Source organism: Podarcis cretensis (genome assembly GCF_951804945.1).
Source record: "Podarcis cretensis genome assembly, chromosome: 13".
Taxonomy (NCBI): Eukaryota; Metazoa; Chordata; class Lepidosauria; order Squamata; family Lacertidae; genus Podarcis; species Podarcis cretensis.
This window is the reverse complement of record NC_137182.1, coordinates 1,448,534-1,468,626: the sequence shown is the minus strand read 5'-3', so window position 1 is coordinate 1,468,626 and position 20,093 is coordinate 1,448,534. Positions and strand designations below refer to the sequence as shown.

The following is a 20,093-nucleotide window of genomic DNA, read 5'->3' as shown; positions in this document are numbered from 1 at the left end:
TCACTCCGTGGGAATAGCGATCGACTCACAGCACTGCGATACCCCCTCCACGTTCCGGAGCCCCTTACGGGGTCCCTTCTGCGTTTCGGGAGCCGCTTCTGGCGCCCGCCGAGTCCCACGACCACAGGCTCTTGCTGCCTGTGGGTTTTCAATGCGGGTCTCCGCTTCACCGTAGCGGACAACCCGTTTCCGCGGAGCTTCCCCTTCACAACAAGAAGAGGACCGCCATTGCCGTTCGCGCCGCCTCCGGAAGTCTCCTATGAACAAATAACCCAGAGATGCATTTTAAATAAAAGCACACATTCTACTCATGTAAAAACACGCTGATTCCCAGACCGTCCGCAGGCCGGATTGAGAAGGTGATTGGGCCGGATCCAGCCCCCGGCCTTAGTTTGCCTACCCATGGGAGTAGAGTTAGGGTTAGAATTACAGGGGGTTAGGCTTAGTAGGCGCAGCTTCCAGACCCTCCAAGTGTCCCTATTTCCCAGGGACATCCCTGGAAAATGGACCAGAAGCCGTTCTGGTTTCTGGTTTGATCATGGAATGTCCCATTTTCCTTAGGACGTCCCTATTTCCATTGGAGAAATGTTGGAGGTCATGACCTTCCTCTGTTTGCATTTAGCCCTTTATTCATGAGGACTAGAACCCTACCTTCCTTTTAGGCGACTGCCCACACAGTTCAGTGGCAGAGCATCTGTCCTGAATGCAGAAGGCCCCAGCTTCCATCCCTGGCCTGAACCCTGCAGCCACTGCTGCCAGTCAGTGCAGGCAAGACTGCGCTAGCTGGGATAAGGCAGTGTCCTCCGTTCCCCTCTGCCTCTTCTCAGCCAACGCTTAAGTGGGATTGACTGTGTGTACTGAGGCGGTTTCAAACACAAGCCATCTTCATTGGGAAGACAGAGGATGAAATATTCCCCATCTTGGCCCCAGTAAATTATGGGGGCTCCAGCCAGCAGCAGCAGCACATAAACCATTCCTTTGGCCGGTCTTCTCCCTTGCCTGGCCTGCCAACCTCCTTGGCCATAAATCCCCAAGCAAACGGCTGGTCAGCCTCCGGCTGGGATTCACCTCCGTAGCTGAGAGAGATCCGGCCAAATTTACGGCCTCCTGGAGGAAGCTTAGATTCTCGCAATGGGCCCTGAGGTGGAGAGGGGGGTAAATCAGGGCCCAGGGACCCTTCAGGCCTTGGTGGGGGGCAGAGAAGGAGCCAGCTCCCCAAATGCTCTGAGCCTGACATGGCAGCACCTTTGGGTGATTTCTCCCATGAGTACTATTTCTGTGCTTTTCTTTTTCAGTTCTCTTTCGTTTGGTACCCCTGCTATGCTGGTGCCCTAAGACATAGCCTGCCTGCTGGGTGACCCAGTGGTGCTCATGTCCCTGCCTGGTCCAAGGAGAAAAGTGTCTGGACCTCCAGAGAAGCAGTCCTGGAACCTGCTGTGACTCACCGCCAGATCTGAGGGAGAAAGGGAACTGGCCAGGGTTGCAAAGAGACGCTGGAGCGCAAGGGGTGTCCAAGGGGCCACCTGCCCCGAGGCAGGCGGAAGCAGCTGCCTCGGGTGGTGGAACCCAGTGGGGCGTCATCCCCACAGGCCTCCTTCCTGCCCCTGCCATTGCAGCCAGGGGGGCGCATCTGGGGCAGGAAGCCACACAGGAGAGGCTTTGGCGAAGGGGCCAGGCAGTACCTTCCAGTTTTGCCTCAGGCACTGAAATGGAATGGGCTGCCCCTGATTGTCCAGATTATTATTATCATCGTTAGTATCATTATCATTATTATTTATTAAATTTATATACCGCTCTTCATCTGAAGATCTCAGGGTGGTTCACAAGATCACCACCATCTGCCATCGCACATGAGACTTCTGCAGTGCTGTCATTCCGTATCAAGTGAGACAACTTTTTGCCTCATATCATCCAATGTTCTTAATATTTTGCACACTTGTTGAATGATCAAAACTAAGTTTACATCTAAAATATTAAATTTTTATCTCCTCCCATTTTTGATTTATGAGGGTTTGAAATTTAAACATAAATAATTGGTCTTGCCAGACTACACAAAAACCTTAAAAGCTCAGCCCAGAATCAAGATATGTCAAAACTAAAAACACCAATCTCTTCAGAACGTCATGGGCCTTAATATGATGTCACATGATGAACTTACTTTAAGTTACAAAAATTAAATGACTCTTGGGGTGGGGTCTGCCCTCCTCCCCTTTCCCAATTAACCTCTGTCTGAGTGGTGGGAGGGAGCATAGAGGAAGAATTGCCAGGGGGCACTCCTGAAACACTGCCAGGGTCTGCCCCTAGGTCTCAAGTTTGGGCGCTGAAATCTGATGGTCTGGGATGCTTTTGACTTGGCCACCCTAGCCTTCAAGATAGTATATGAAAAAGGCAGATGTTGTTTTGCTTAGAGGCTTAGTCGGGACAGCTGTCTAGGCAGAGTGGCACCCTTGTGGCATCCTCATGTTGTGACTGCAGCCTTACCTGGGCAAATGCACATTCACCCACTGAGTTACTCCTGACAAGCGAGCAGGACGTCAGAGATACGTCACCCTGGACAACAGTCCCTGCCAGCCAAGTTTCTTATGCAACAGTGTTGGAGCAGGAGCAGTCTATCTGAGCAGTGTTAATCTCAGCAGCAGCAGCAGCAGCAGCAGCAACAAAGGCCCACAACCATTATTTGCTTGCTCAGGAACCGGCAGCCTTCCTTGTGTGTATGAAATGGCAGATTGTGGCAGGTTGCACCAAGCTATTTCCCCAGGCTGCAGCTGCTATCAACATGGCTGCTCTGGCAGGGACACATGGAGTTCTGTGAAGGCACCAAGCCGACAAAGGCTGGATTATGGGGGGATGTGGACTTGGGGCATAACCCTCCCCCCTGGTTTAAACCCATTAACAGCAGAGCGGGGGTGGGGGGACACACACAATTGTACTAACCTTCTCTGTTCACCTTGTGGTTTGTTAGATTCCTATCTAAGCGCCAATTCCTTCTGTTTGATAGGATCAGAAATGTCACGGAGAGTGATCTTTGTGCAGCTGAGAATCCGGCAGAGAGAACTGCACAGCTAATCCCAGCAGCCGGGGGGGGGGGGGGAGTCTCTTCTAGAAAAGGAAGGTGGTAGAAGAGGGGATAAAATAAATAAATACAATTCCTCCAAGTTTCCCCAATCATTGTGTTGGATTTGGGGAGATGTTATTCCTAGTGACAGACAAGGGCAATTATCTGCTATCCGCCAGCAGTTTTAGCCTAATTTCATTACTGCTCTGCAATTCTTCCTTGGTTGCTAGTCTATCAATGTCTCCCAGAAAGGATTAGGCTGCACTTTCTTCATCTTCAAATGAATTTTAGCTGTCACTCCCTTGATGAATTGAACAGCGAGGGCTGCTAACCCAGGCAGGGAAGCGTGTCTCTGTGGCTGTGGGGGGAGGATCCAGGCGAAACCCGATTAAAATATACCAAAGTGTCAGGGGGGTGGAAGAGGAAGAGAAGCCGGTGGGGGGGGGGGCTGTCCTTGGCTAGCGAGGCAGCCCAGCTGAAGCTGCGGGGGGTGGGGGCTGGCAAAGGGCGAAGAAGGGGCAGATCTACACATTTCTCTCAGCTTCCGTTGCACCATTATCATCATCATCATCATCATCAACCACCGCATTTATATCCCAGCTTCTTCTCCAAGGAGCTCAAGATGGGATGCACTGTTCTTCCCTTCCTCATTTCATTCCCACATCAACCCTGTGAGGTAGGCTAGGCTAAGAGGCTGTGATTGGCCAGAGGTCACACCAAGTGAGCTTCATAGCAAAGCGCGGATTTGAACTCTGGTCTTCCAGGTCCTAGTCCGACACTTTAACTACTACACCACACTGGCTCAAATTAAACAAACTATTCTTAAAAATTGTTATTATTTTTATTAAACTTATTGGTCACTTTTAAAAAAAGGAAACTCAAAGTGACTTACAATAACAATTGGATAACATTCACATTAAAAACAGAGTAAAACAAAACAGAGGAAAAAATCTAAAGCACATTCATATTTTTAAAAGGTAGGATTAGTTTCCTGCTTGGCAGGGGGTTGGACTCGATGGCCCTTGTGGTCTCTTCCAACTCTATGATTCTATGATTCTATGAAAACATCCCGCCTATTAAAAGAAACGACAGATAATCAGAAGTCAAAGCCTGGAAGAGAAGAAAAGTTTTTGCCTGGCACCTAAAGATGTGTGATGAGAGGCGCCAGGTGAGCCTCCCTGGGGAGAGCATTCCGCAAACAGGGAGCCACCACTGGAAAGGCCCCATTCTTGTGTTGCCACTCTCTGGGCCCCACGTGGAGGAGGCACATGGAGAAGTGATCTGATTATGATCACAGGGTCTGGGTTGGTTCACATTTCTGCATCAGTTTTTTTAAAAGTCCTCCCAACAATCCATCAGAATTTTCGTATTAGCTTTCATGGGCCTTTTGCCTAATCCACACATTTTGCAAGTAATCTCACCTTACATGACATATTTTTATATGTTTTATTCGCTATCTTTGCTTGGTGTGCAACACTTTCCCATAATATTTGCATTTTTTTGGTTGAAGAATTGTATCACAAAATTCATAAAGGTTTGGAAGAAGAACTGAAATTCAGTTTGGGGTTGATTTTTAAAATTATTTATTAAACTCAATAACTATACATACCAATAATCTTAATACTTATATTTTCTTCGCAGGGTTTTCTTTACTGGGTATCAAGATGAAGAGATAATTCAGAAGGTCCATAGTCCAGAGTATATTGAGAATGAGGAGCAGGCATCCTTTGCACAACATTCATTTTGCCCCTTGTTTTGGAATGTGGACATTAAGCAGGTTTGACACTGAAATGCAAGGCCATTTCCCCCACATTCCCAGAGGCAGGTATCCTTGTGACATAACAAAGCACCAAAAATGACTCTCTCTAAAGCAAGGGTGACTAGGCTGCCACGGCCTTCCTTGCAGCCTTGTTGGGCTCCAGTTCTCAGCCAGGTAGGACATTGGTCCGCGATGATGGGAGTTGTAGTCTAACACCTGGAGGGCAACCAACTGCCCAAAGGGCCAGTGAGACAGCAGACAGAGCGCTGGATTTGGTCCTGGGAAACCCAAATTCAAATCCGCCTCTGCCTGGAAGATGACAGGCTTGGCAGGATACGCATGCATTCTTCCGGACTTACGCTCCTCTGGCAATGGTTGTGATGCCATGAAAACAGAAGTGAGTAAGAGCTGTGCAAGATTTCACCTGCATGGTTTAACATGAACATGGAGATGCGTCACCACCTTTGTTTCAAATACTTTTATCCTGCTTTTAGTCTAAAGGCACTCCTTGAGTAGCTTACAAAATGATGGTTCCTGCCTTAAAATTATTTTTGCAAACTGCTTTGAGGCTTTTTATAATCAAGTGGTATATAAATATGATGAAATAAATAAATAAATCTAAAAGATATGGCACAAAAGGAAAAGGACCTTGGCAGGAAGAGGAATCAAGCAGCTTTCCTCTGAGCAGTTCTGATAGCATACATGGAGATTATTACATTTTATCTTCACAACAAGCCTGTGAGGTAGGCTAGGCGGTGGGGCCATGATTTACCAAAGGTGAGCTTCAAGGCAGAAAAGGCCATCTAAATCCACAGTCTAGATTGCACAGTCAATCCAGTACTCTACCCCGGTTCTCAGCACCAATCCTATTAAAGACACACACGATTGGTCAGCCACCATTATAGTCTGAGCACTGGAGGAGGAAGAGGAGTGCGGGGGAGCGCAGCGCCCCCGGCAGCACGATCCCGGTAGGGCACCATGGCGGCTGCCCCCCGCCATGCCCCTGCAGGTGGCATGCCCCGCCCCCAGGACGCACGCCAGCCGCTCCCCTGCCTGCTCTCCGCCTCCCCCCAGTGCCAGAGCATGAAGCTCCGCCACTGAGTCCGAGTAACAGCATCTTCCATAGGCTTACTTTCACGGCCTCTTCTACACCAAAATTGTGTGTGTGTAGTGGTGTCACAGAGCGAGCTGGCAGTAAATCACACTGTTCAAAGTTGGAGTTAACTCTTTATTAGCAGAAGCAGGATCTCCACAGACTTGGTGTCAGGCCTAATGAGTACAGCAGCTTAGCCCCGGGAGGTCTGGCCCCATGAATCACTTGCCAAGACTGAAAGTCCCTGCCTCCCCACAGCCATCTAAGTCTCCTCCTCTCCAGGGCTTTCCCCAAGCCATCAGAGACTATGTCCTTGTGCAGCCTATCACCGCTCCCCTGGCTCTGGGAAGGGGGCAAGCTTGTCAGCACATCAATGTGGGTAATATAAACCATAATTTAAGTGTCTTTTGCAAGAGCCAGTCCAGGGGTGTTGAAGAGTCAGAGAGAAGGAGCTGGTCCCTGAGGGATGCAGCCCCCCCCCCCGCCCCAAGCCATTTGGAAGGGTCAATAATTCTCTGGATGGATGCTGCAAGGAGTGCAGGCATCAGCATTCACATTTCAGCAAGGGAAATCCAACCCTAATATCCAGTTTCAAAATCCAGCTGACCTTGTAGAGCAAATACACTTAAGCTCTATTTGATACCTTCACCTGAAACAATGATTTGTCTTGCTTTCGTAGTATTCTGATTGCCCTTTGAAAGCTGCTCCAGCAAAACTTCCTTTCTTTTCCCAAACCTCTTTTCTCAATGCAACCTCATACCTGGTTCCTAATGAGTGCTGTGCTGCTTCAGGGAACGAAACAGCAAATCGTTTTTTAAATAATTATTTAAAGAAATATCCTCATATTCATAATTCATATTTTATTTCAAGACATCTGCTGCTGATTACATTACATTTAACTAAAATTAGATGAAGCTCAGAATGTAATTAAACCCCTGCCAAAATCCGTGGCCCACCAATACCAGCCGAGCTCAGCGGGGGACGTTAGGGGCCTAATATGTAATTAGGAGCTATTTTCTAGCTGTTTTTAAAGTCTGAAAATTAGCTGCCTTTATTAATCACACAGACAAATATAAAGCCAAGCCAACGCTTGCTGAAATTTCTAAAAAGGATTTTTTTTTTAATTATACACCACATTGCACAGAGACTCATTTTGAATGTTGATTTGTTGTGCTCTGACATTTTGACAACTAGTTCTCAATTTGTCTGTCGCAGTTAGGCAACAACAAAGCCCGACAGTAATACTTAACTTTCAAAACCTTCACTGTGCCATGAGGTGCTTGGGGGGGGGGGGAGGATTTCACGCCTTAAATCCTTCAATGAGTGTCGTAGCCGTTCACAGTTCTCACTCCCCTCGAATGGAAAGGATGTGGAAACAGAGCCTAGTGGTAACGAGGATTTGAAAAAGGTTTATAGACGGATTCACGGAGGACCACTGGCGTCCAGCAGCTGTGCTAGCAAAGTGGAACTGTTGTGTGCAAAGGCAGTAGACTAGAAGAATTGTAGAACTGGAAGGGCACCCAAAGGGTCTCCTAGTCCACCCCGAAATGTAGGAATCATGGCTTTATGGCCTTCCAACCACAAACGAAGGAGAGTCCGTCACCTTCCAAAGACTCCATTCTACTGCCAGGCAGCTCTTACTGTCAGAAAATCCTTCCTAATATTTAGTCGGAATCTCCTTTATTGTATACCTGAGAGTGGTAGATGTGGAGACAGTCAACGTGGACTAGCTGCCCCTTCGTGACAGCTGCCCAGGACATCCTGACGGCAGCTGAATGATGGTGGGTGGATTTTAGCCAGATCCTGCAAAGCAGCTCTTGCATTCTTAGCTCTATCTGTTTCTTTGGCACAGAAACGTCAGTTCTTGTCGCCATGTGAAATTAGTATGGCACAATTTCCAACAGAGAAGCCAAGTTAAGTCTGTTGGGGCAAAAGGAACCAAGAGTCTTGTGGCACCTAACAGACTAACCATGACCAAAATCGGTGAAAGCTGGCGGGCATATGAATAAGTCCTTGGCAAAGCGGAGGCTGGGCAGCAATCTGCCCAGGAACCCGTCGTTGCTTATCCTGCATCAGGCAGGCAGGCGAAGTTTGGCAAGATGATTCCGCCTAACTCAATGAAACGGTCCCGGCTTCCACTCCGAAGCGCTCAAGCAGAGGCTCCTACTTGTAAGTAAGAGAGAGTTCTTCCCTCGGGCCCAGAATGATACAGGCACAAGGCTCAGGAGTCCTGGTCCGGGAGTTCAGAAGCAGGGCAAGAAGTCCAGAACAGAAAGGAAGCAAGGAAGCTGTCCCAACAACTTTTTACGTCCCACCAGCCAAGTTTTTAAAGACAAGGCCTGGCATGCTCACTTTGGTGGCCCTCCTTGCCTCCTGTGGGAGGGAGTTCCATAGTTTAACTAGGTGCTGCTTGGAGGACTTTCTTTTCTCTGTCCTGAATCTTCCAATGTTCAGCTTCACTGGATGTCCACAAGTTCAAGCATTTTGAGAGAATTACTTTACTCTAGCCATAAACGTCTGTCATGTATAAGTATTGGAATTTTTTGTGGAAATTTAATCAAAAATAATAAACCTTCTGTTATGTCTCCTGTTCCTTGCCTTTTCTCTAAACTAAAAAGTCCCAAATGTCATTTCCTCATAGGGGAGTCGCTCCACCCCCTTAATCATTTTGGATGCCCCTTTCTGATCCTTTTCTAACTGTACAGTATCCTCCCTGAGGTGAGGTGAGCAAGAACTGCACCCAGTAGTCCAAATGCTACCCTTCTGGGATGGTGCTGCCAGGGGGGAGGTGGTGTGACCAGAGCCACTGAAGAGGAGGAGTTCAGGAAAACGCTCCTTAGTTGCTCAGGGTGATGAATGGCAAGAGGAATTGTGACCTTCCATTTTCAAGGGACTGCACCTGGGAGGGCTGTGAGATCCCATGTCTGTCCGACTTCCGGGTTAGCGCCTCCGGCAATGGCGGAATTCCTCTGATCGGGAGGAACTTGCTCCGTGGAATTCAAGGTCTGGCCGCCACGGCGAAGGCGGAGACCCACTAAAAATCGCAGGCGGGAGAAGCCTGTGAACGTGGGATTCGGCTGGCACCTTTTGCGCCTCCCCTACTCGCGGGGAGACCCGGTTTCGGGGATCCGGAGCGATGTGGGGTGAGCGGCGCGGTGCTTCGAATTGACTGCTTCTTTCACGGAGTGAAGCCGCATTGCTGTTGCCGGAGAGCGCTGACTCTGGAGAAAGTTGTGGTTGTTGAACCTAAAGTAATACAAGTGGAGAGGGAGAGAGCTCCAGCCTTACAGAGGCAATTTGATGATTACAAGTCAGATTGGAACCCTGCTTGGACTGGAGAAGGAAAGTTGGATAGATCACCTCATGCAGGGATTTACTGACTTTTGGGATCTGGACCTGGGTTAGGAGGAAATTGGAGTTGTGGGGACCTGCAGATTTGGAGGGACTTTGAAACACGTCCTGAAATATCTTTTGGATTTTAGTTTTAACCACGGAGATGTGGATGACATGTCGAGAAGGAATAAAAACATTGTCAGGTTGGAGCTCCCCCGAGACCTACTCTTCAGCATCAAAGAAAGGAAATTAAGAACAAGATCAGCAGAAGACAAAGTAAAGTGTATGTATAAATACGAAGAAGATTTGCAGAAGGGACCTGGAAAAGAGTTAAGAGCCTCGGACAGAAGATCACCAGGTTGATGGACTATATGGAATTGACGGAAATGACTGGCAGAATCCGAGACCAGGGAGAAGAGACGGTGGAAGAAGATTGGAAAAAGTTTAAAGTTTATTTATAGAAATACTGTAAAATTAATGAGTGTTAGAAAAATGTTGGAATGAAATTATATGGCCTTAGTAGAAGTGTTATAAGGAGTTAAGAATAAAAAAGTATTATAGTATTAATGGAAATAAGGTTAAAATAAGTTAAGATATTTATATGACAGAGATGGAAAGGATTTGCTGAAACAATTAATAGAAGTGGAATACAAAAAGGGAGGTGAGAGGAAGTCGATGAAACAAGGGAATGAAAGATAAGGCACTGAAAAGGTATGATGTATGTTTTTAAATTGTTTTTGTTCTGTTTTGTTTAGTTTAATGTATTAATGTTGTGTGGTGTATTGTTTATATATTGTATTGTATTGTTTTTTCTTTCTTTTGGTTTTCTTCTTCTTTTTTCTCCTTTTCTTTTTCTTCTTGTTTGTAAGGTTTAAAAGTAATAAATATTATTATAAAAAAAAGATATCCCATGTCTGCTTTTCCTAAGCCTTGCCACTCACTTGCAGTCATGTCCAGCACTGCTCTCTCAGGTGCCCCTCCGTCCTGGGCACAGCTCTGTCTCTCCTGCCATCCTGTGAACTGCCCTCTCACCCCAGTCCACCCAGGAAGGACCCAGAGCAGGGGCAGGGGGCAGATCTGCCAAGCCAAAGCAGGGCAAGATTGGACACAGGGCCATCCTCACAGGTGTGTGCATAACATTAGACCCTATGACAGCGTGAGTTTGTTGGGGAGAGAAGAGGCCAGCCTCCTGTCCTCACAGGGACACCCAGGCGCCTCCATGCAGAACCCGCAAGCAGCACCCGAGCGCCAGAGCTCGCTTCCCTCCTGACGTCTCCAGCAACTGGCACAAGTTTAGTTTGCTAGCTCTGAAAACCAGAAAGAACATCCTGAATAAATGCTGTGGTAGTTATTTTGTTGGAAGAGAGAGGCTGCATCCACAGAGCCATTTATTCTGTTTTCCCAATGTTTTCCTTTTAATTTCCAAATTGGATTTGAGGTTTCACACAACATAAAAGTCACTTTCAGAAATATACTGGAATGTAACACAAGTTTAGCACTCATTTCCATGTTATTATTTGTAAACAATTTGGGGGGTAAAGCAAACAACACAGAAACAAGTCTTCAACCTGAGGAACAATTGGAGGCAGAGGGGATTCATTTGGAGTGGGGGGACTCAGTACGGTGACTTGATTCCCCCTCAACTATATTAGAATTTCAAAGTTTTCAAACCCTTTCTCTCTCTCCCTCCCTCCCCCTCCAAGGGGGATGTGTGTGTGGGATAGGGAGCGCATGGCCCAACACCCCCCCAGTGCCCCCCATCTTGCCGCTGCGCTTCATCTCTGCGCTCTGACATTTTCTATCACTGACCCTTTTTCTCTCCTCTCTTATCTCAAATAATGTCACTGCCTCTTTAGAATCTATTCATCAGAGCAGAAAGAAGCTACTGCAGACATTGATTATTTATATATTTATCTATATCTCCCCCCCCCCCCATGTGTGCCTTGGGCAGCAGAGGGTGGGTGGGGGAAGCAAGCGCCCTCACAGTCGACACTGCTGCCTTCTTATCTCAAATCCCCCATCTCTCCTTGCACCTGCCATTTCCATAGGAAAGCCGGAGAAGGGTTTTTATTTATTTTTAACTTCCTATCAAGGTTAGGCAGGAAAACAGCATGGCTGGTGCAGGTCGCAAAGGACACCAGAATCAGCTCACCTCTCCCAGTTTGGTGTGCAATGAGATATTTCACGGTCTTCTTGTCAGCCATCAAACAAAGATGAACTTGGGACCTTCTGCATTATTTTTTATATTCTATTATATAATATTATATATAATATATATAATATAATATTATATATACACACACACAAAATTAAATTTTCTGTTTTACAATTTAAAGTACTCATTTTCACATCCTTACGATATGAATGACTTCCCTTCTCTTTCTATGGATCGTTTTGCATAACATAAATCCCTGCAAATCATTCAATATTCCATTATTACATCCATGAAAACTTATTTACACCGCTGAATTTATCTTAATGCCGCCAGTGTTAGAAATAAGGATACATTCTCAAGCAGTTTAAAGGGCTTGATTTCCTCTTCAGATCATTTAATCCCCTCTTTGTTCCCTGCCTCCAAACCAATCTGTGGTGGCCTCTTTTTTAAAAAGAAGAAGTGGTGGCAGCCATTGAAGCCTTTGGTGTATTTCATAGAATCATAGAATCATAGAGTTGGAAAAGACGACAAGGGCCATCGAGTCCAACCCCCTGCCAAGCAGGAAACACCATCAGAGCACTCCTGACATATGGTTGTCAAGCCTCTGCTTAAAGACCTCCAAAGAAGGAGACTCCACCACACTCCTTGGCAGCAAATTCCACTGTCAAACAGCTCTTACTGTCAGGAAGTTCTTCCTAATGTTTAGGTGGAATCTTCTTTCTTGTAGTTTGGAGCCATTGCTCCGTGTCCGCTTCTCTGGAGCAGCAGAAAACAACCTTTCTCCCTCCTCTATGTGACATCCTTTTATATATTTGAACATGGCTATCATATCACCCCTTAACCTCCTCTTCTCCAGGCTAAACATGCCCAGCTCCCTTAGCCGTTCCTCATAAGGCATCGTTTCCAGGCCTTTGACCATTTTGGTTGCCCTCCTCTGGACACGTTCCAGTTTGTCAGTGTCCTTCTTGAACTGTGGTGCCCAGAACTGGACACAGTACTCCAGGTGAGGTCTGACCAGAGCAGAATACAGTGGCACTATTACTTCCCTTGATCTAGATGCTATACTCCTATTGATGCAGCCCAGAATTGCATTGGCTTTTTTAGCTGCCGCGTCACACTGTTGGCTCATGTCAAGTTTGTGGTCAACCAAGACTCCTAGATCCTTTTCACATGTACTGCTCTCAAGCCAGGTGTCACCCATCTTGTATTTGTGCCTCTCATTTTTTTTTGCCCAAGTGCAATACTTTACATTTCTCCCTGTTAAAATTCATCTTGTTTGTTTTGGCCCAGTTCTCTAATCTGTCAAGGTCGTTTTGAAGTGTGATCCTGTCCTCTGGGGTGTTAGCCACCCCTCCCAGTTTGGTGTCATCTGCAAATTTGATCAGGATGCCCTTGAGTCCATCATCCAAGTCGTTGATAAAGATGTTGAATAAGACCGGGCCCAAGACAGAAACCTGTGGCACCCCACTAGTCACTCTTCTCCAGGATGAAGAGGAACCATTGATGAGCACCCTTTGGGTTCGGTCAGTCAGCCAGTTACAAATCCACTGAGTGGTAGCAAGGTCAAGTCCGCATTTTACCAGCTTCTTTACAAGAATATCATGGGGCACCTTGTCAAATGCCTTGCTGAAATCAAGGTAGGCTACATCCACTGCGTTCCCTTCATCTACCAGGCTTGTAATTCTGTCAAAAAACGAGATCAGGTTAGTCTGACATGACTTATTTTTCAGAAATCCATCCTGACTATTGGTGATCACAGTATTCCTTTCTAGGTGCTCACAGACTGTTTGCTTAATGATCTGCTCCAGAATCTTCCCTGGTATTGATGTCAGACTGACTGGGCGGTAATTATTTGGGTCCTCTCTTTTCCCCTTTTTGAAAATAGGGACAACATTTGCCCTCCTCCAGTCTGCCGGGACTTCGCCTGTTCTCCAGGAATTCTCAAAGATGACTGCCAGTGGCTCTGAGATCACATCTGCCAGTTCTTTTAATACTCTTGGATGCAGTTCATCTGGCCCTGGAGACTTGAATACATCTAAACTAGCCAAGTATTCTTGTACTATCTCCTTAGTTATTCTGGGCTGTGTTTCCTCTGCTGAATCATTTGCTCCAAATTCTTCAGGTCGGGCATTGTTTTCTTTATCAGAGAAGACTGAGGCAAAGAAGGCATTGAGGAGTTCAGCCCTTTCTGTGTCCCCTGTTTGCATTTCACCATCTTCTCCTCTGAGTGACCCCACTGTTTCTTTGTTCTTCCTTTTGCTACGAACATACCCATAAAAGCCTTTTTTGTTGCTTTTAACCTCTCTAGCAAGCCTGAGTACATTCTGTGCTTTAGCTTTTCTGACTTTGTGTCTACACGTGCTGGCTATTTGTTTGAATTCCTCTTTGGTGGTTTCCCCCCCTTTTCCATTTTTTGTACACACCCTTTTTTAATCTTAACTCAGTTAAAAGTTCTTTAGATAGCCACCCTGGCTTCTTTAGGCACCTTCCATGTTTCCGTCTCATTGGTGTTGCCTGAAGTTGTGCTTTTACTATCTCCCTCTTAACAAACTCCCAGCCCTTTCCTTTTAGTATTACTGTCCATGGGATCTCACCCAGCACTTCCCTAAGTTTTATGAAGTCGGCTTTCTTAAAGTCAAGAAATTGAGTCCTAGTATGCTTGGCTGCTCCTTTCCGCTGTATAGTAAACTTCAGAAGAGCATGATCACTTGCGCCTAATGATCCTTCCACTTCTACCCCACTAACCAGGTCATCAACATTGGTTAGGACCAGATCTAAAATGGCTGTTCCTCTTGTTGCTTCTCCCACTTTCTGGACAATGAAGTTGTCTGCAAGGCCAGTGAGGACCTTATGCTCTTGGCTGAGTTTGACATCCAACAAATATCCGGATAATTGAAGTCCCCCATTACTACTATCTCCCTTCCTTTTGCATGCTTGGCCATCTGTTCCAGGAAGGCATCATCTATGTCCTCCGTTTGGCTTGGGGATCTATAGTAAACTCCCACAATGAGGTCCCTGTTATTCTTCTCTCCCTTAATTTTGACCCAAATGCTCTCACTTTGGCTTTGAGCTTCTAAATCTTGGATCTCTTCACAGGTATACACATCCCTGACATATAACGCCACTCCTCCTCCTTTCTTGTCTGGTCTGTTTCTCTGAAATAGATTGTATCCCTCCATTATTACATTCCAGTTGTGGGACTTATCTCACCAGGTTTCAGTGATGCCTATTATGTCATATTTAGTTTGCTGTACCAAGAGCTCAAGCTCATCTTGTTTATTTCCCATGCTTTGCGCATTAGTGTACAGACATTGAAATCCATTAATCATTCCCCCGTGTCTCTTATTTAAGGATTTTTTCCTCCCACCACTAGGTCTGCGTGCTGTTTGCTCCATCCGGTCCATGACATTTAGATGATCATCTTCATCAATTGATAGACTCCTGCCTTCAGGAGCACTGTCTCCCTCCCCCACATTAGTCAGTTTAAAGCCCTCCTGATGAGGTTTCTGAGATTTTTGGCAAAAACATTCCTCCCAACCGTTGTGAGGTGCAGCCCATCGCTTGCCAGAAGTCCATCTTCAAGAAACTGCAGTCCGTGATCTAAGAATTCAAACCGTTCCCGTTTACACCATTTGCGAAGCCAGCTGTTCACTTCCACTATTTTTCCCTCTCTCCCTGGGCCACGTCGTTCAACTGGGAGGACAGATGAGATGACAATTTGTGCATTTAATTTCTCTAATACCTGTCCTTTCCTGCAAGCGTGCTGCCTTGGCCCTGCTGAACCAAGAAATCAGGATGTGAAGCATGGCGGTGGGGAACACTGGAGAACGTTCTGGCAGTGGGCTCACGTTCTCCTGAAGCATGGCTCCCACGGACCCCAGCGAGAAATGTCACCTTCCACTCTACCCCCAACTGGAGTCCCCATGCCAGAAATCTATCCCTTGCCCTGGTTTATGGCCATGCACTATTCTTGCTCTTTGGCTTTGGCTGGCGTTGGCTAGAGGAGCATGAAAAGACCCTGCCCATGGCCCATCCAGCCCACCGGGTGCAGGGCCAGACGGCAAGAGCCCCTCCCCTCCAGCCGCTTCCAGAAGCTGGAATTCTTACATTTCTATACCACCTTTTCCCTCAAAGAAGCTCAAGGTGCTGCACATGGCTCTCCAACTCCCCGTGTTATGCTCAAAACAACCCTGTGAGGTTGAGAGGCCGTCACAGGCCCCAAATAAATAATAATAATAATAAATATTATTATAACTTATGTACCGACCTATACCCACAGATCTTAGGGTGGTTCACAGGATGAAGTCGGAATATAAAACCATAAAGTACACAATCAAAACAACCAGCCAATAACACCACCCCAACACATTTTAAAAGGGCATAGGATGTCACCCAATGCGCTTCATGGCCAAGTGGGGATTTGAACCCTGGTCTCCCAGGTCCTCGTCCAATACTCTATTACGCCAACAGAAAGCCCTTCCTTTCTCTGTCCTGGATCTCCCAAGCTTCTGATTCATGGGATGTCCAAGAGTTCCGGTGAGAGGGAGAAGAACAGGGGGCTGCTCTTCCCACCCCCATCGCACTCTGCTCCAAAGGGCTCCGCAGGATCCAGCCCCAAAGCCAGACATGCTCTTTGCCTTCCAAAAGATCTTGAACCTTTGTTGGTGCCTCTCAGCCAGGCACCCTCCTCCTCCTCCGGTCATTAAGAGGCAACGTGGAAGATCATTCGTCTTCTCTCCGTGATGCTCATAATGTGAAAAATGAAGCTTAAGAAAAATTAGCCAAATTACCAGTCCAATCCTTCAGTGGAAATCGGTGGCTCCATTAATGCACATCTATAAAATCATGGCCTGGAAGCCAAGAAAGGCTCAGGAACGGGAGTTGCGGGGAAGGGCAATGCCCTTCCTGCCTTCCTTGCCTCTGTGCCAGCACAATCCAGAGGGGGAGTTTTTTGCACCAAGGGCGGGCGGGCGGGCGGGCGAAGAGGGGCAGCCCAGAGAACGACAGCGCCAAACTGAGGGGGCATCCTGCGATTCCACACCAGCACAGAATTCTCTGCATGCATGTAGTTGAACTGTGGAACTCCCTTCCACAAGAGGCAGTGACAGGCACCCACTTGGGTGGCTTTAAAAGTGGATCTGACCAGTTCACAGAAGAGGAGGCGGCTATTGGTGGCTCCTAGCCAAGATGGAGGGCATGCTGAACAACTCTCAGTGCCTTGAAGAAACTACAGCTCCTAGAATGCTTTTGGGGGAAACCATGGCTTCTTAAAGGGGCACCATGACACTTTCAATGTGCTACTGGAACAAGGACTCTTCTTGGTGCCTTCTTTGTGTGTGCTGGGAGGTGCTCGTAGGGAGCAGATCCACACCACACGTCCAACACACATTTAAATCACCTGACTTCACCCAAAGAGCTGTAGTTTCACCCTGCAGTGCTACAGTTCCCAAGACTCTCTGCAAATCACAATTCCCAGGATTCTTTAGGGGCAAGACATGTGTTGTAAATATGCATTGTAAGTGCCTTAAATCTGTAGTGTGGATATGTTGTTTCGAAAGCAGAATCGTAGTGCTTTTAGAGTGTGGTGCAGAGGAAGCCCCAAACATCTGCTCCCTTGGGGTCTCAACAGGAAAGGTCCTCTTTCCTTTAAAACTTCCTTTAAACCTTCCCTCTCCCGTGCAAGGCAGGAAGCCCCCACCTGGGCCGCCAGGAGTGCATGAAGCAGAGCTAATTGCGCAAGAGGCAGAAGAAAGTGCGCCATAATTACAAGAAGAGAAGTGGCAGCGAAAGGTCATTTATCTGCCATGTTTGGGATGAGCATTAGCAGGAAAAGCTCCTCCCAGGCCTGTTTGCGGCTTCTCTGCAAAGGGGCAGATGAAATCCACACAGCTGACAATGGATGTAGGCAAAATCTACACCCCCAGAGGATGGGTCCAGAGGTAGATGCTCTGTTCTCCAAGGGGGCTGCCCCTTTTGGGAAGGTCACGAAAGAAAAGGGATGGGCGACAGATGCAGCAGGGGTCTGTCTCTTGGGCTTCTTATTCTGCAAAATGTTGCGTGCTTTAACGGACAGCGGCAGCTTCCACTGCTGCCTGGACCAACGAGGGACAGCACATCACTGTCTGAACGAGGCTGCTGGAGTGTAAGAACATCCAAAAAGCCTGCTGGATCAGGTCCATGAGGGCCCGCCTAGTGCACGAACCTGTTCTTTCAGTGGCCCATGGGATGCCTCAATGGGAAACCCCTGAGCAAGACACGAGTGCAAGAGCAGCCTCCCCTCCTGCGCTCTCTAGAAGCCCTTTTAATAAACAAGTTCACACCTCCTTGACCTTTCCTTCTCTCCTCACTCTGTCAAAACTGATACTGTAAGCTCCATGGGGCAGGGGCCTGCCTACATTCCTTAACCGGAGAGTCAGCATGATGTAAGAGTCAGAGTGTCAGGTTAGGACCTGGGAGACCAGGGTTCAAAATCCCACTCAGTGATGAAGCTCACTGGGTGACCTTGGGCTGGTCCCTGCCTCTCCGTCTAACCTACCTCACAGGGTTGTTGTGGGGGTTAAATGAGGTGGGGGGACAACCATACACACCACCTGGAGCTCCTTGGAGAAAAAGGTAGGACAGAAATGCAATAAATAAATTATGTAAGCCCTTATGTAAAGCACCAATGTACATTGATAGCAGTATTTGAAAGCAAACTTTTTTAAAAAGAGAAAAAATAGAACAGGTAATGGCAGATTCTAGCTACAAGGGAAGAAATAGGTTGCTGACTTCTGTCACCCCCACCATTTGCAGGAGTGCTCACGTCAGGGCAAAAAGGTGGGCAGGGATTTCTCAGCCTCTTTAAGATTTCAGGGGACTTCTTCCGAAAGGTGGGTCCCTGCTGCCCTCTGGTGTCCAGCCAGGGCCCAACACCAGGGGCAGACCAAGGCATCTGACCTGACTCGGGCATTTAAAGCAGTATCAGACCCCTTTAAGCAGTCTCCCAAAGACTCCTTGGGGATGCTGAGAGCCGCTAGGAGACCCCCCACCCCAATTCCCCTCACAGAGCAACAGTTCCCAATGCTGCTCTCACAGAGAACTCTGGGAGTTGCAGCTGAGGGGAAAAGGGGATCTCAACAACTGGCAGGGCCCTTAACAAACTGCAGCTCCCAGAATTCACTGGGGGAAGCCATGGCTGCTTAAAGAGACATCATAGTGCTTAAAAGGTATGGAGCACATGTGGCCAAAGGTGAACGGTGGGGGGCGGGGAGGGGAGATTATTACAGCTGCCTGTGCCAATGCCTGGACTTACCACTGCTGGAAAACAATCTGTGTGCGGATCAAAGCCCAGTTTGTGCATTGGAGCCTTTGTGTGCCACTGAAGGGCAAGTTAACTCATAAGAAACCTAAGAAGTGCCTGCTGTATCAGACCAAAGGGGGCCCACCTGGCCAACATCCTGCTCTCACCATGGCGGACCAGGGGAAGCCCAGAAGCAGAACCTGAGGACAAGAACACCCTCCCCTCCTCTGGCTTCCAGCAACTGGCATTCAGAAGCACGGCTGGCTGCCTCCCACAGCGGAGGCAGAGCAGAGCAACCCTGGCTACAAATCCACCCAACAAATCCACCTCATCCAGCCCACATTTTACCAGCTTCCTGGCAATAATACCATGGGGGGCTTTGTCAAAAGCCTTACTGAAATCAAAAAAAGAAAGAAAAATGAGATTTATCTGGCATGACTTGTTTTTTGAGGAACCCATGCTCAAATTACAACATCCTATTCTAAGTACTCACAGACCAACTGTTAACATATCTGTTCTAGGACCTTTCCTGGTATCGATGTCAAGTTCACCGGTCAACAGTTCCCTGGGTCTTCTCCTTTTTTCCAAGATGGCGGCAACATTTGCCTGCCTCCCATCTGCAAAAACCTCACTTGTTCTCCAAGAATTATCAGAGATTATCGGCAGAGGCTTTGAGATTACATCTACAAGCTCCCTTAGTCCCTCATCAACTCATCAGGCCCTGGAGATCTGAATTCATTTCAAGTAGTTAGGTGTTCCCTGACCAGCTCTCTTCCTATCTTGGGCTGCAGCTCCTTCCTTACATCAATTATTCTCTTATCCCTAGGTTGGGCATTGCTCTCCTTTTTGGTGAAGACAGAGGCAAAGCAGGTGTTGAGCAGTTCCGCCTTCTCTGTCACCCAACAGCATATCTCAGTCTTCTCCACGAAGAGGACCTACCACTTGTTTGCTCCTCTTCTTGCTTTGAACATAGGTTAAAAATAAGAAGTTTATTTGGCTCTCTTGCAAGGCTGTGCTCATTCTGAGCTTCAGCCCGCCTGACATTCGTCCTGCAACTGTTGGCTACTTGTGTATACTCCTCCTTTGTGATTTTCCACAATCTCAGCTCATCTGGAAGCTCCTTAGGCAGCCACACCAGTTTCCTTAAATACCTCCCACTTTTCTTTCTCGCTGGAATTGCCTGCATTTGGACACCCAATATTTCTCCTTTTAGAAACTCCCATCCATCTTGGACTCCCTTCTGAGTATTTCTGACCGTGGGATCTCACCCTGTAGCTCCTTAAGTTTTTGAAATTGGCCTTCTTAAAGTCTGGAGTGAGTGCATGTCTGACTACAATCAGCTTTCCCTTGCCTCTGTATCATGAAACCCAGGAGGACATGATCACTTCCTTCCAAGTCCCAGGACTTCCACTTCACGGA

At 47.3% G+C, this 20,093-nt stretch overlaps 2 long non-coding RNA genes across 2 annotated transcripts in view; one reads left to right on the top strand and one right to left on the bottom strand.

The window, feature by feature from the left end:
* The window catches only part of LOC307201147, a 225,646-nt gene that overhangs the window by 129,334 nt on the left and 76,219 nt on the right, over nucleotides 1-20,093 (top strand). The window lies entirely within an intron of this gene.
* Nucleotides 10,628-12,024, bottom strand: LOC307201469. The gene is made up of 2 exons (XR_013832724.1): nucleotides 11,610-12,024; nucleotides 10,628-11,578 (listed from the first exon to the last, which is right to left on the bottom strand). It is a non-coding gene; the product is annotated as an uncharacterized lncRNA (long non-coding RNA).